Genomic DNA, 13,058 nt, shown 5'->3' on the forward strand with positions numbered 1-13,058 from the left:
TTTCAGAACAGTATTGTTTATAACTAGTGACAATCCCCAAGTATTTTTGTCAATTTTAAAACACCCATTGTGTGTGGTTGGAAAAAGTTTGAAAGTTAGTTATATTCACTGCTATTTTGAAATGTCATATTAACAGCTTCAAAGTCCTGTAGCAATTAGAGGTCTGCCCAGTGTATCCTATTAGATTCTTTAAAATTAGTTAATTTCATACATTTCTATATAATAGTATAGTCTCTTTGCATTTTTAGTGATGTTCCCTGCATTTTTTTCTTATACAGTCCTTGAATACTTTTTTCTTTTAAAGATTTTATTTATTTTGAGTTTTACAATTTTCCCCCTAATCTCACTTCCCTCCGCCCACCCCACCCCCCACAGAAGGTAGTCTGTCAGTCTTTCCTTGTTTCCATGGTATACAATGATCCAAATTGAATGTGATGAGAGAGAAATAATATCCTTAAGGAAGAAACATAAAGTATAAGAGATGGCAAGATTAAACAATAAGATATCAGGGTGGTTTTTTTTCTAAATTAAATGTAATTAGTCTTTGGTCTTTATTCAAACTACAATTCTTTCTCTGGCTACAGATGGTATTCTCCATCGCAGACAGCCCCAAATTGTCCCTGATTGTTGCACTGATGGGATGAGCAAGTCCCATCAGGGCTGATCATCACCCCCACATTGCTGTTAGGGTGGACAGTGTTTTTCTGGTTCTGTTCATCTTGCTCAGTATCAGTTCATTCAAATCCCTTCTCTGAATTCCCCTCCCTCCTGATTTTGAATAAGACAATAGTGTTCCATGACATACATACACCACAGTTTGCTAAGCCATTCCCCAATTGAAGGACATTCATTTAATTTCCAATTCTTTGCTACCACACACAGGGCTGCTATGAATATTTTTGTCCCTTTTTCATCATCTCTTCAGGGTACAGACCCAGTAGTGGTATTGCTGGATCAAAGGGTATGCACATCTTTGTTGCCCTTTGGGCATAATTCCAAATTGTTCTCCAGAAAGGTTGGATGAGTTCACAGCTCCACCAACAATATAATAGTGTCCCAGATTTCCCACAACCCTTCCAACAATGATCATCCTTGAATACTTTTGAAAAATTAGAAGACTGCCATATCTTCTAGGTCTTTTGGTTTAGGATCCTGTAATTTTGATAAAACCAGAGCAATAAAATGAAGAGGAAAGGGATAACAGAATTCTTGTCCAATCTAACCCACCCCCAGACCCTCTTAAAACAGCTGATCCCCAATGATTATCCAGCCTTTAGTAAAGGTGAATATCTATTTTGGTAGAGCTCACATTCCTTGTTCTGAACAGACCAAATCTTGTCAATCTTCCACATTAAGGCCTCTGGAATATTTGAAGAGAAGCATCCTACATCCTGCATCCTATGGTCCTTCTTCACCTATTAGGGTTTCCAATTCTCTCATTGCTCTGTTCACCCTCCACTGTGTCTCATTGTTTTTAAAGCATCTAGAACTAAATTAAGCTTTATACATTCATAACAACATACAAGAGAAATAACCCATATTGTGTACAATCCTCTATATCTTAGAGCTATCCCAAGGGTCTCCAAATAACTTTATTAGTAATTATTCATTTGATTAATGTAGGTAGGGTGTTTTTTTTTAATTTTCTTTAAATTAGAAGATAAGAATTGTCCATCTTGGGGAACATCATTTTTCAATAGGAGTCATTTCTTTGTGTAAGTTTACACCAAATGCAATGTAGAAATAAGCCACAGTGAATTGTGGTTTTGTTGTGAATATGTATTTGCTGTACCATCCCCAGAGTCTCTCCCTACTACAGACCAGGCTGGGAGCGTCCTTTGCTGCTCTCCTGATCAGTTCCCTTCTAGGCCAGCCTTGGTTGGGGAGTACCACTTAAGGTCACTGTTCATGGAAGTTCCTCTGCTACTTCTCTAAGTTCTATGTAGTCATTATCCAGAAGGCTCTAAGGGCAAAAATAGGGGCAACATTCCCTAATTGTGTGTGTGAGGTGGACCAGAGGGAGAATCTCTCTTTGTTGACAGTTCTAGGCTGCCTTACCAAGGGCTGCTCTGGATATTTGCCTCTGTAGCTTTCCCAGCACAGATGGGGAGATCCCAAAGCAGGAACATTTGAGTTCATTCAATCTAGAATGACTGAACCCTTTCTCAGCCCACCAGCTGTGTGTTCATGTATTCATTCACATAGTCCCTCTGACCCCTAGGATCTTTTGAAAGACCATCAGTTTTACAAGGAAGGAGTCCTCATGCATCTTGACACCTGCAGAATCTGACACCAGTATCTACTACCTCACAGTTCTTGGATTTCTGCAGCATTCTCTGCAGGTTCTCCCCATCTGGCTACTCTTCAGTTTGCCATCCCCCAACCATGAGTTCATGTACCTCTTTCCTGGACCCTCTTTCATGCTTTTTTGTGACTCCAACCTCTCTCATCTCTGCAGGTCCTCCCAGGTCTATCCCTGAAGCCCTGGTCCCAACTCAATGTGTTAGTAGCTCAGCACCTTAAATCACCCCCCTTCCTTGCCTCTGGAGAAAGCCACCCCCATTCTGCCAGTCATTCTAGAAATTCATCACCTAGAAATTATCGAGAATTCTTCATCCTTCCTAGTCTGCCACCTTCAGTACTAATGAGAGCATATATGCAGCATCTTCACAACCCTGGGGCTCCCATTTTACAGTTGAGAAAATAGAGGCAGTTGACTTGCCCAAAGTCACAGTGAGTAATTGTCAGGCCAGATTTGAACTCAGTGCTTCCTGACTCTAGGTGCAGACCGTCCACTGCACCACCAACTATTCTATTCCCTCTTCCTTAGGATGGCCTTTCAAATGTTTAAAGATGGTCTTTGTATCTTACTGTTTTCAAGTCAGCAAACATTAAGCATATACATCCCCAGCCCAGATGTGTTTGTGTCCTGACCTTGAGCAGAATACACTTCTAAATGCAGTCTAAGTTCACTTTTTTGACTGCTGCCTCTCACCATTATGGGCTAATCGTGATCTTGGGAGTCCACTAAAATCCCCAGCTCTTTTTCAAATAAACTATCCAAAGTCACATTTTATATCTTCCAAATTGATATTTTTTTGGACCCAGGTAAAAGACTTTACATTTATCCCTATTAAATTTCACCTAATCCATTAGTCCTATTGTTCTATCCTGTCCAGATTCTATTTTTCCTGGATCTGCCACGAAATGTTAACCATCCTTACAGCATTGTGTCATCTACATATTTGGTACAATTTCACAACAGTAAATAGAAAAATCAAATGGACACTAATGAGATCTCCAAAATCCATCCCTTAAATTCTTAACTTTCTGGAAGCCACAAAATGTTAGGCATTGCTTATAGAATGTGAAGGCTCTGGTGTAGATCTGAAGAGTGGACTGTCTCTGGGCCTGCTTTCGCAACTGGCACTCAGAATGCCTTCCTATTCTGCCATGAACAAACAGATAAATGTCCTTTCTAAAAATAATTCATTTCAAACACACCCCCGCATTGATTCTCAGAATTTAAACAACCAGCCTGAAGTGACGGACTCCTTGGGTTCTGTTTCTCCATACCTACTTGCTATCAGGATGATGCGGATTTTTTAAAATAAGCTCCCAGCAGGATGCTCTCTCTGCAGCATCCTGCACTAGAAGAAGAGTGATTCTGAGTCAGGGGAAGGTCTGCAGTGGAGAGGACCCATGAATACCAATTGAGCTGTGGGAGGGTTGAGGCTGAGCTTTGAGATGATGCAGCCTCAAGGATCATGAAAGAGGGTGGGGAGCGAGATTTCATAAATCATGAAGCCGATGAAAAGCCCATCACAAAATGAGCTCTGTTGGATGAGCCCTGTTTGTGCAATGCATTACAAGAGGTGATGTGGCCTATTACTAGAGTATATATACAGTGGGAATGCTTCCTGAATCTGTAAGCAGGCATCTTGTCCTTGGCATCCAAACCTTGCTGCCCTTCTCTGCATGCTTATGACTAGTCCCTCATGCTAACCAGAGAGTTACATGACTGAAGAGCGAGCCATCATTTTCTCTTTAGTATTCGTTATTCAGACATCTGTCACAAATTTCCTGATAGTCCTTTTACAGTGTCATTTATGTTTCCTTGCTTTCAGTTTTATTTCTATTAATGGTAATGATCACAAAGAAATGGGAGCTGATCAGGAAAGTCCATGATCCATTTGAGATGACACGGTGTGTGCTGGAAGAGGTTCCCGCTGGTGGAGCCAGGCGTGTAACCCCTCATTAAGGGGTTTTTCTGCTCCACTTGCCTCCACAAAAATCAGTGGGTCAGTGGTAAAAGTCACTTTGCTGTCCAGATGCCAGGCATCCATGCATTTTTCTCTGATGGTTCATCCTGCTTGGAATTGCCTTTCCCCTTACCACTGCCTCTTGGCTTCCCTGAGCCCCTTCAAGTCCTAGCTAAAATCCCCTCTTCTGCAAACATTCTATCCTGATCCCCCTTAGTCCTGGTGCCTTCATTCTGAATGTCTCCATTTTATTCTGTTTACATCTCTTTTGTACATAGCTGTTTGTACGTCGTAGAATAAGAGTAAGAATAAGTGAGAACAGAATAAAAGTAAGAATAAGGGGAGGGCAGGATCAATTATTTGCCCAAGATAACATTGCAGCATTATTCACCACAGGATACACCAAAACATGGAAGAGTCCAAGTGGCTTCATGACTGCAAAAGGATTGAACAAAGTGAACAAAAGAGTAGACTGCTTGATTTGTTGTTTTTTAGTGACAAAGAGACTGGAGTGGTTTGCCATTGCCTTCTCCATTTTGGTGAGGAAATTGAGGCAAACAAGCTTATCCAGGGTCATGTAGCTAGTAAATGTATAAGACCTGGCACTGCCCACAGTGGCAGCCACCAGCTTCTGAATAATTTAAGAAATGACAAACATGAAGATTTACAAGAGGATGTCACAATGTAGGAGAAAGCAAAGTAAGTATAATGTCTACCATCACTACACATGTGTTTAGGTTTTTCCCAAAGAATCCATGATGTTGGAGCCAGCTGGGTCCATGGTGCCAAGGTCTAGCAGGCTCCACCCAACTGACAAGCCTCCAAGTCCTGTCTCAGTGCCAGGCTACAGCTGCTTTCTTGGAGGCAGTCCACCACCTTCTGGAGAGGTTCAGCCCCCACAGGCCAGCCACTGAGGCTTGAATTCTTTGACCCTAAAGGACAAGAGGAAAGGCTAAAGGCAGCATTTTTACTTCCTGCCCTCAGGAAAAAAAAAACACTTTGCAGTATGTAAAACTCTAGGACAAAGAAAATAGGAGATGGTTTTGATAATCCTTTAAATGCATTTAATTAATGTAAAATTTAAACATTATTAGTAATAATATACCAGTCCTCAAAAAATGCACAAGAAATAAAAAGAATTCAGAAGGGAAGCTGAAAGCGAATGAGATTTTTTTTATTATCTTGTTAAAGGTCACACACTACATCCCCCCCCCCCCATAATAGCCTTCACTCTTGGGTATTCAATCTGAAAGAGCCCTTATTAGAATCATGTTTTTTAAATGCATAAAATAAAATGCAGAGGATTACAAAGAAAACCAATTATCCTGAAGTACAGTTATCAAAATAAAAAAACCCAAAATGTTCATTAAGCCTAAATTAAGAATGTCTGTTTATGCTTTCATGTGCAATCATTTTTCGCTTTTGTATCTTCCATGATTATATGCCTGTTTAAAGCTCCTTCCTTCCCTCCTCCTCATCCTGTCATCTCTTATCCCACCTCCCATCCACACAGAGAGGAAGCAGAGAGGAGGGAAGAGCAGTTTGGGGGAAGGTTTCAGTGACTCAGAAATTGTTAGGAAACAAAGAGAGGGAAGGAAGGAGGGAGGGATGGAAGGAAGGAAGGAAAGTAGGAAGGAAGGAAGGAAGGAAGGAAGGAAGGAAGGAAGGAAGGAAGGAAGGAAGGAAGGAAGGAAGGAGGGAGGGAGGGAGGGAGGGAGGAAGGGAAAAAGGAAGGGAGGGGAAGGGAAGGAAAGAAGGAGGGAGAGAGGGAAGAAGGAAGGAAGAGAGGGAGGAAGAAAAGGAGGGAGTAGGGAGGGAAAAGAAAGGAAGGGAAAGAAAAACAACTTTTGACTTCCTTGGTCATCCTATAGCCAGACCTAAAGTCATCAAATGTTTCCTAGACTCAGATTCCAGAAATGAATGACATTATCTTAGACCCAGATTCCTTATCTTCAAAGCAAGCTTAAGTCACTCAGAACATTTCTGAATAGTAAATCACCAGAACCACAGTAACCAACTTTGGGGCTTTAAGACTTACAGAGTGCTTGGTGTGAATCAGTTCCTGCATCATCATCCTTCTACTGTAAATAAGGAAACTGGTTCCGAGAGGGTGTGTTGCTCAGAAACAAACAGCTAGTGGGTTTTGAATTCAAATCTTCCACGTCCAAGTTCAGTGTTTGATCAACTAATCCGCATTGCTTTGTAGGGAAGGTACACTACCACTGAAGCACAGAATGGAATGTTAAATTGAAACCACAATCTGGATAATTGAGGATGGAGACTCATGCTGTTCCAGTGGCCAGAATCTTCAAGGGGGAGTGAAAATTGTTGAGGATGGTGTAGTTGATGGTCTCCTTTGTCTGCCTTGGACATCCAGGAACTTCTGAGCCAAAATTGACAAGGGATTTAAACATATCCACCAACCAGAAGGAAAGGCAATTTCTGTATTTACAAGGGACTAAGTATCATTTTCATAAGCTGTTTCACAGCTTTAATATAATTTAAAAAATTTTGTTGCAAATGAATCTACTAGTCTAGAAATTCTGGGTATTAGAAACCCCCAATCTGTTTTTTTCCCTCAACTTTTTTTTTAGCACTGCAAGATAAGCAGATTCTGAGATTGCCCAAGTCATTCACTAGCCTGGCTTCAGGTCCCCATGAGGCTTCATTAGCTGCCATTTGCTTTCCCTTAACTTCACCTGGAATATTTCCAAATGTCTTCCTCAGATTTGCATCCCAGAAGCTCACTTCTAAAATCATGACTTACATTGCCACCAGGTAATGCCACCATTGCCACCATCTCTTTGTGGATGTCATTTCCTTCCATGCTTGGGACTTGGTCTTGCTCTTTAGAGGGAAATCTTCTAGGCTACATATTCCTGAAGACTATGGCTTCCATGGCTCTGTGATAATATCATTGGGTACATTCTAAGATTCAGTGAAAAAGCTGAGCGTGGGAGGTTTAACAAATACTGTGAGAATCTCTCAGGATAATCCAGTTGTAGGAAGTGATGGCATCCTCAGAAAAAGATGTGGAGGAAGACATGGGCTTCATGGACTTGGCCATGATGCCAGGAAACATTGTTTTCTGTTCCTTTGGGGATCAGTATTCCCTAGATCGGGGTATCAAACAGATAAAAAACTGATTCCTGAGAGCTCCTAGTGACATAGAAACCCACAAATTAATAGTATATGTGTCCTATTGTATTTTTATTTTGCTAAAAATATTCCTTATGTTTTTATCTGATTCTAGAATCACTGGAATGTGTTGGTCTTCACCTCTATTCAAGATTGCCATGACTGACAAATCAACAAACATTTTTGAAGCTTCTATCATGTGTTAAGAACTGGACATTGAAAGAAAGGCAAAAGGCAGTCTGTGCTCCTGGGCAGCTTCCAGGCTAAAGAGGGAGACACATGCATATAACTGAATACAAGCAATATACATAGACTGAATGGAACCTGTCAAAGGAAGGAAGGAATTGGTTAAGGCTTCTTGTAGAAGGAAACCAGGGAAGGTGGGAGGCAGAGGTGACGTAGGGGAGAGGGTGTTTCAGACAAGGGGACAACCCAAGACCCATCGTGGAGGCAGGGGATGAGTTATATTGTTCTAAGAACATCAAAGGGGCCAGTGTCACTGGATCACAGAGTATATGAAGGGAAGTAAAGTCTAAGAATACTGGAGAGGAGATGGTATTGGGGGGGTAAAGAGAATTGAGTAGAATTTGAATAGTGGATTGGAATTGAAGTTTCTCCAAAATGTTGTACCACACCAAGGAAGCAGACAAGATTCCAGAGCCAGCTAACCCAGAGGTACATTCATGGGACACTTTGTGATTATGAAGCACTTCTTTCTTTACAATAGGTAGGAAACCCATTTTATAAATGAGGAAATGATGGTTCAGAGAGATTAGCAGCTCTACTGCTATATGGCCACCATTTTTATTTAAACTGAGGTCAACAATTGTCCAACCTGTTGGGCTTTCCATGACTCCTATGACCTACACAATGCAGAACTGCAACAGTAAGAGTTTTATTACCACCTTCCTCATGTACCTTTGCCCTCCCCACAAAAAACTTTAGAAAATGTTATTAATGTAGATTATTCTTAAGTATGCTACATGTCCTTTTTTTAACTGAAGTTAGTAGCTAAACATATGTCACCCCACACCCAGCTTTTATTATTATGAACTGAGAAAGCATCAACAAATATTCTATATAAAAAGAGCAAAAAGGAGGCAGCTAGGTGGTGCAGTAGATAGAGCAGTGGCCCTGGAGTCGGGAGGACCTGAGTTCAAATCCAGCCTCAGACACTTAATAATTACCTAGCTGTGTGACCTTGGGTAAGTCACTTAACCCCATTGCCTTAAATAAATTTTTTAAAAATTTTAAAATAAAAAGAGCAAAGAAAAGAGGATTGTATATGAATCTGAATCTCTGTTATTCAAATAGAATTAGTAATCCTCTAGATGATAAAATGGTTGAAGCACTAGACCTGGAATCTGGAAGACCTGTGTTCAAATATGTTTTGCATATTGATTAGCTATATGACCCTAGGCAAGGCATTTAACCTATATGTCTCAGTTTCCTCATCTGTAAAATGGAAATAATACCACCTACCTCTAATTATTATGAGAATGAGATAATTTTTGTAAAATGCTTTACAAATCTTAAACCGCTGTAAAAATGTTAACCATTATTATTTTTAAGTAAGTAAATTCTACATGTTAGTTTCTTGTCTAAGAGACTTTTTTTGAATTTCTTCCCATTTTATTCTGGAAATTTGTGAAATATTACCATGACATTCTTTCTTTTTAGTTTTTTGGGGGGAGGCATCACCAGTCTCCCCTTGCCCTTAGAACTGCACACTGCCCTGCACACAAGAGTTCATTTCTGAAAACATTTATCTCCTTTTATCACTCTGTTATTTTTTTCCTATTTATGTGATGGACTGCCAGTTACCCCTCCTTAAGAAAGTTGGCGCTGTGATTATCATTGTTCTCTTGAAATCTCTACTATTATGGTTGATTATTCCACTGATCAAAGTTTTTTAATTTGTCAAGTTATTTCCTTTGTAATGTTGTTGACATTATACAAATTGTTCTCCTGATGCTGCCCTGTATCAGTTCATCCAAATCTTCCCAGTTTTCTCTGAATGCATCACATTGTTTATCCTACCATAATATTCCATTACTTTTGCGTAGCATAATCTGTTCAGTCATTTCCAAACTGTTTCCCTTTAGTTTCCAGTTTTTCACCACTACAAAAAAGAATAATTAGAAATATTTTTCTTTATATTGCTCTTTTCCCTCTTTTTTTTTGAACTCTGTGGAGTAAAGGCCTACAAGTGGCACTGACTTAAAGATGTGCCCAGTTTAGTAGCTTTCTGATTATCATTACAACTGACTTTCCATAATGGCTGGACTGCTTCACAATCCCACCAGCAGTGCCTTAGTGGACCTGTCCCTAGACAATGCCATTTTCCTTTATAAAGTCATCTTTGCCAGGCAGTTGGTGTGAAGTAAAAAGAAAAAAAAATTGAGCTGCTTTAATCTATATTTCTTTCATTACTAGTGATTGAGTATTTTTCAATCAATTAATGTTCTGCTCAATCAAAAGACTGTTGAGAGCTTGTCTGGGTTCTTATCAGATCTCTTTATTCAGAATCATTGAAAATCTTGGTCCTTTTCGGGCTTCAAATTAAGTAACTTATTCCTGGAATGTTCCTTTTTCCTCATGTTGACCTCTCATTTGACTGACCTAGTTTGAATTCAAAGTATTAATCTACATCATGAGATTAATGAGACCACTTTAGCCTGAAAGAAAATATTATGCAAATGTGATATAAATAGTGTAAGTTGTGCATTCTTTTTTTCTAAAACAGGAAAGTAAAGAGTATTTAAGGAAAAAAATATATAAATAAGAAATAAACTCACTAAATGAATGAATGAATGGAAAATCATTTGTTAAATACTGTGTTCCAAGTCCTTAGGGACAAAACAAATTTCCATGTTGGTCTGCTCCCCAAAATGGCAGCTTTCCCTTAATCTACTCTCCTTCTAGTTCCCCTTTTGCACTTTTACCCTTTCCCTCTTATTTTCCTGCTGAGTGGAATCTATGAAATATATTTCTAAACCAAAGTCTAAATGTATTTTTCCTTCCTTTGACAAATTCTGGTGAGAATGAGGCTCAGTTGTTTCTCCCACTCTTTGATGTTTTTATAGACTTCTACCCCTGTTAGGTGCACTCCTATAATGTGAGATAATTTCTCCAAAATTTCCTCCCTGTCCCCTTTCCTTATCTTGTCTTCCTCTTCCCAGCCCTTGGCATAAGACCTAACACATAGTAGGCTCTTAATAAATGTTGATTGATTGATTGAGACCTGATGTCAGCAAAACTTAAGCTATGAGTTATCTTAAAACTCCCTTTCAGAAGTAATGAGCCCCACCCCCTTCACTGAAGGTTATCAGACTGAGTATGAATAGTCAATATATCAAGTGGGTTATGGAGGGGATTCAGACATTTGGTTGCATATGAAGTTCTTTCTAGTTAAAGAATTGTGAGATTTTTAAAAGCAGAATTCATATAATCTGCACATTGAAAATAAGTATTCCGCCTGAGAATCAATGTAGGAAAAAACATAAAGGCTGAGCACAGTAACTGGGACATGGGAACCATTTAACAAATACTTAAGCATTCATTATGCTTAAATCCCAAAGACCCAATGAAAATATTTTGAAGCCTTTATATAGTTCATTGTCTGTGGTTTCTCCTAAAAAGAATGAACAGGGAGGTCCCTCTTAGAAATAATCTCAATATATGTTTTTGTACTCTTTATCTCTATTCTCTTTATAGCAGAGCAGATTAAGTAAGGGACAACTATTTATTTCCTCCACTCTAAAAGAAATATTTAAAACATAAAGACTTCTCAACAAACTGGAAATCACTCGAAACAATTCCTATTTTACGCCACTGGGAGGTTAGCATGGGCAATATTGAGGCACTAAACATGGCAGACTTGCTGGACCAATTGACTAAGCTCTAGACTGTCTGAGCAGTTCTTTCAAAGTCCTTATAGCCATCCAGACATACATGAGCTCATCATCTCCAAGATGTCACAGAGATCACCTGTGGCTGTATCATCAGCACCTGGACCCAGGAGCTCCTGACCTCTTGAACGAATGAGGTTTTCCTCACCAAGGCTAGAGAACTACATCTCTGTATTGCTATTGTGCTATGGGAAAGGGGAAACGTAACAGGAAAAGAGACAGTTACAATCTAGGGGTCCATTTTCAAGTTAACCTCAACCAGCAGCCCATATTCTTGCTCCCATGTGCTCCCAGTGCCTAACTGCTGAGGAGAGAGAACCCCTTGCTCTCTTTCTGGAAGTCTGAAATGAGACCTTGAAGAGTCCTCCTGGGATAGGGGGAATATTCATTACTATTCAAGTTTGCAAAATGGGTCTCCCTCCCTGGTCACCTCCATTGCCCATGAGGACAACCGAAGGACAATTAGAAGATTCTAATGACACACATGTCCTCTATCAGGAGACTAGAATATAACATGTAGCCACATCACAAAGCCTACTGTCCATGATCAGGGGGCAGATTCAGCTCCACATGTGTCCACAATATGGTAGATTAGAAGAACTGCTCCAATTCGCTCTCAGAGAATATCTCCTCAGTTAAATCTCCGTTGGCCTAAGCAAATTGCATGAAGCTATGTCCACACCCCAATTCTAGAAATGCTTCCAGGCAACTTCACATAGTATCTTTTTAGTTGTACCTCAGCTACAACTTAGAGTCAATTGTTCTAAATTACTAATAGTGAAGTGCATGTTATTCAAGTACCAAATCCCACCTATTGGATGGCAGAAAAGGAAAATGACAAAAACCTGGAAGGATGTAAAATAGAAAATCTGCCATTGGGCGGCTAGATGGCGTAGTGGATAAAGCACCAGCCTTGGAGTCAGAAGTACCTGGGTTCAAATCCGGTCTCAGACATTTAATAATTACCTAGCCGTGTGGCCTTGGGCAAGCCACTTAACCCCATTTGCTTTGCAAAAACCTAAAAAAAAAATCTGCCATTGAAGGAGTTCTGACTGAGAACCATTTGGAACAAAGGGCTCTAAAACGAGCATTAGCTCAGCAATACCACTCCTAAGTCCAGACCCCAAGGAAACCAAAACAAAAGGATCTGGATAATCATGTGTAGCAGCTTTTTTTTTTTTGGATGTCAAAGACTTGGAAATTGATGGGATATTCATTAATCGAGGAACAGCTGAACAAGCTGTGATATATGATTGCTATGGAATATTATCGTGCTATAGGAAATGATGAAGGGGATGGTTTCAGAGAAACCTGGGGTGACATGTTCTCTACCTTCAGAATGTTTAGGGAGAGAAGACTTGGAAAGGACATGAGGGCTGCCTTGAAGTATAAAATGAAATATTAGAGTTCTCCTATAAACTAAAGAGATTTGAATGATTCTGTCAGTCAGTAAAGGTGAAGATGGCTTCTGGGTAGAAAGATGGAGCAGGGTCAGACTTGATCCAGGATCCAGTAGCCCTATTGTGCAGTAAGAATGCCAACTGAGACTCTTCCTTGACCAAATCTTGAGGAGAGCCCAGGAAGTGGGGGTGATAACTGGTGCTGGGGAAATCACTGTTCCTTCAGTGTGAATCTGTATCTTGCCTCACCTCCACCCTCTGATTTCTTTGTCACCCACCTCTCCCTGGAAAGGATTGAGGTCTCTGGAATACAGTCAAAGATCTCTCCCATGGGAACAACAGAATCT

Source organism: Macrotis lagotis, chromosome 2 (genome assembly GCF_037893015.1).
Source record: "Macrotis lagotis isolate mMagLag1 chromosome 2, bilby.v1.9.chrom.fasta, whole genome shotgun sequence".
Taxonomy (NCBI): Eukaryota; Metazoa; Chordata; class Mammalia; order Peramelemorphia; family Peramelidae; genus Macrotis; species Macrotis lagotis.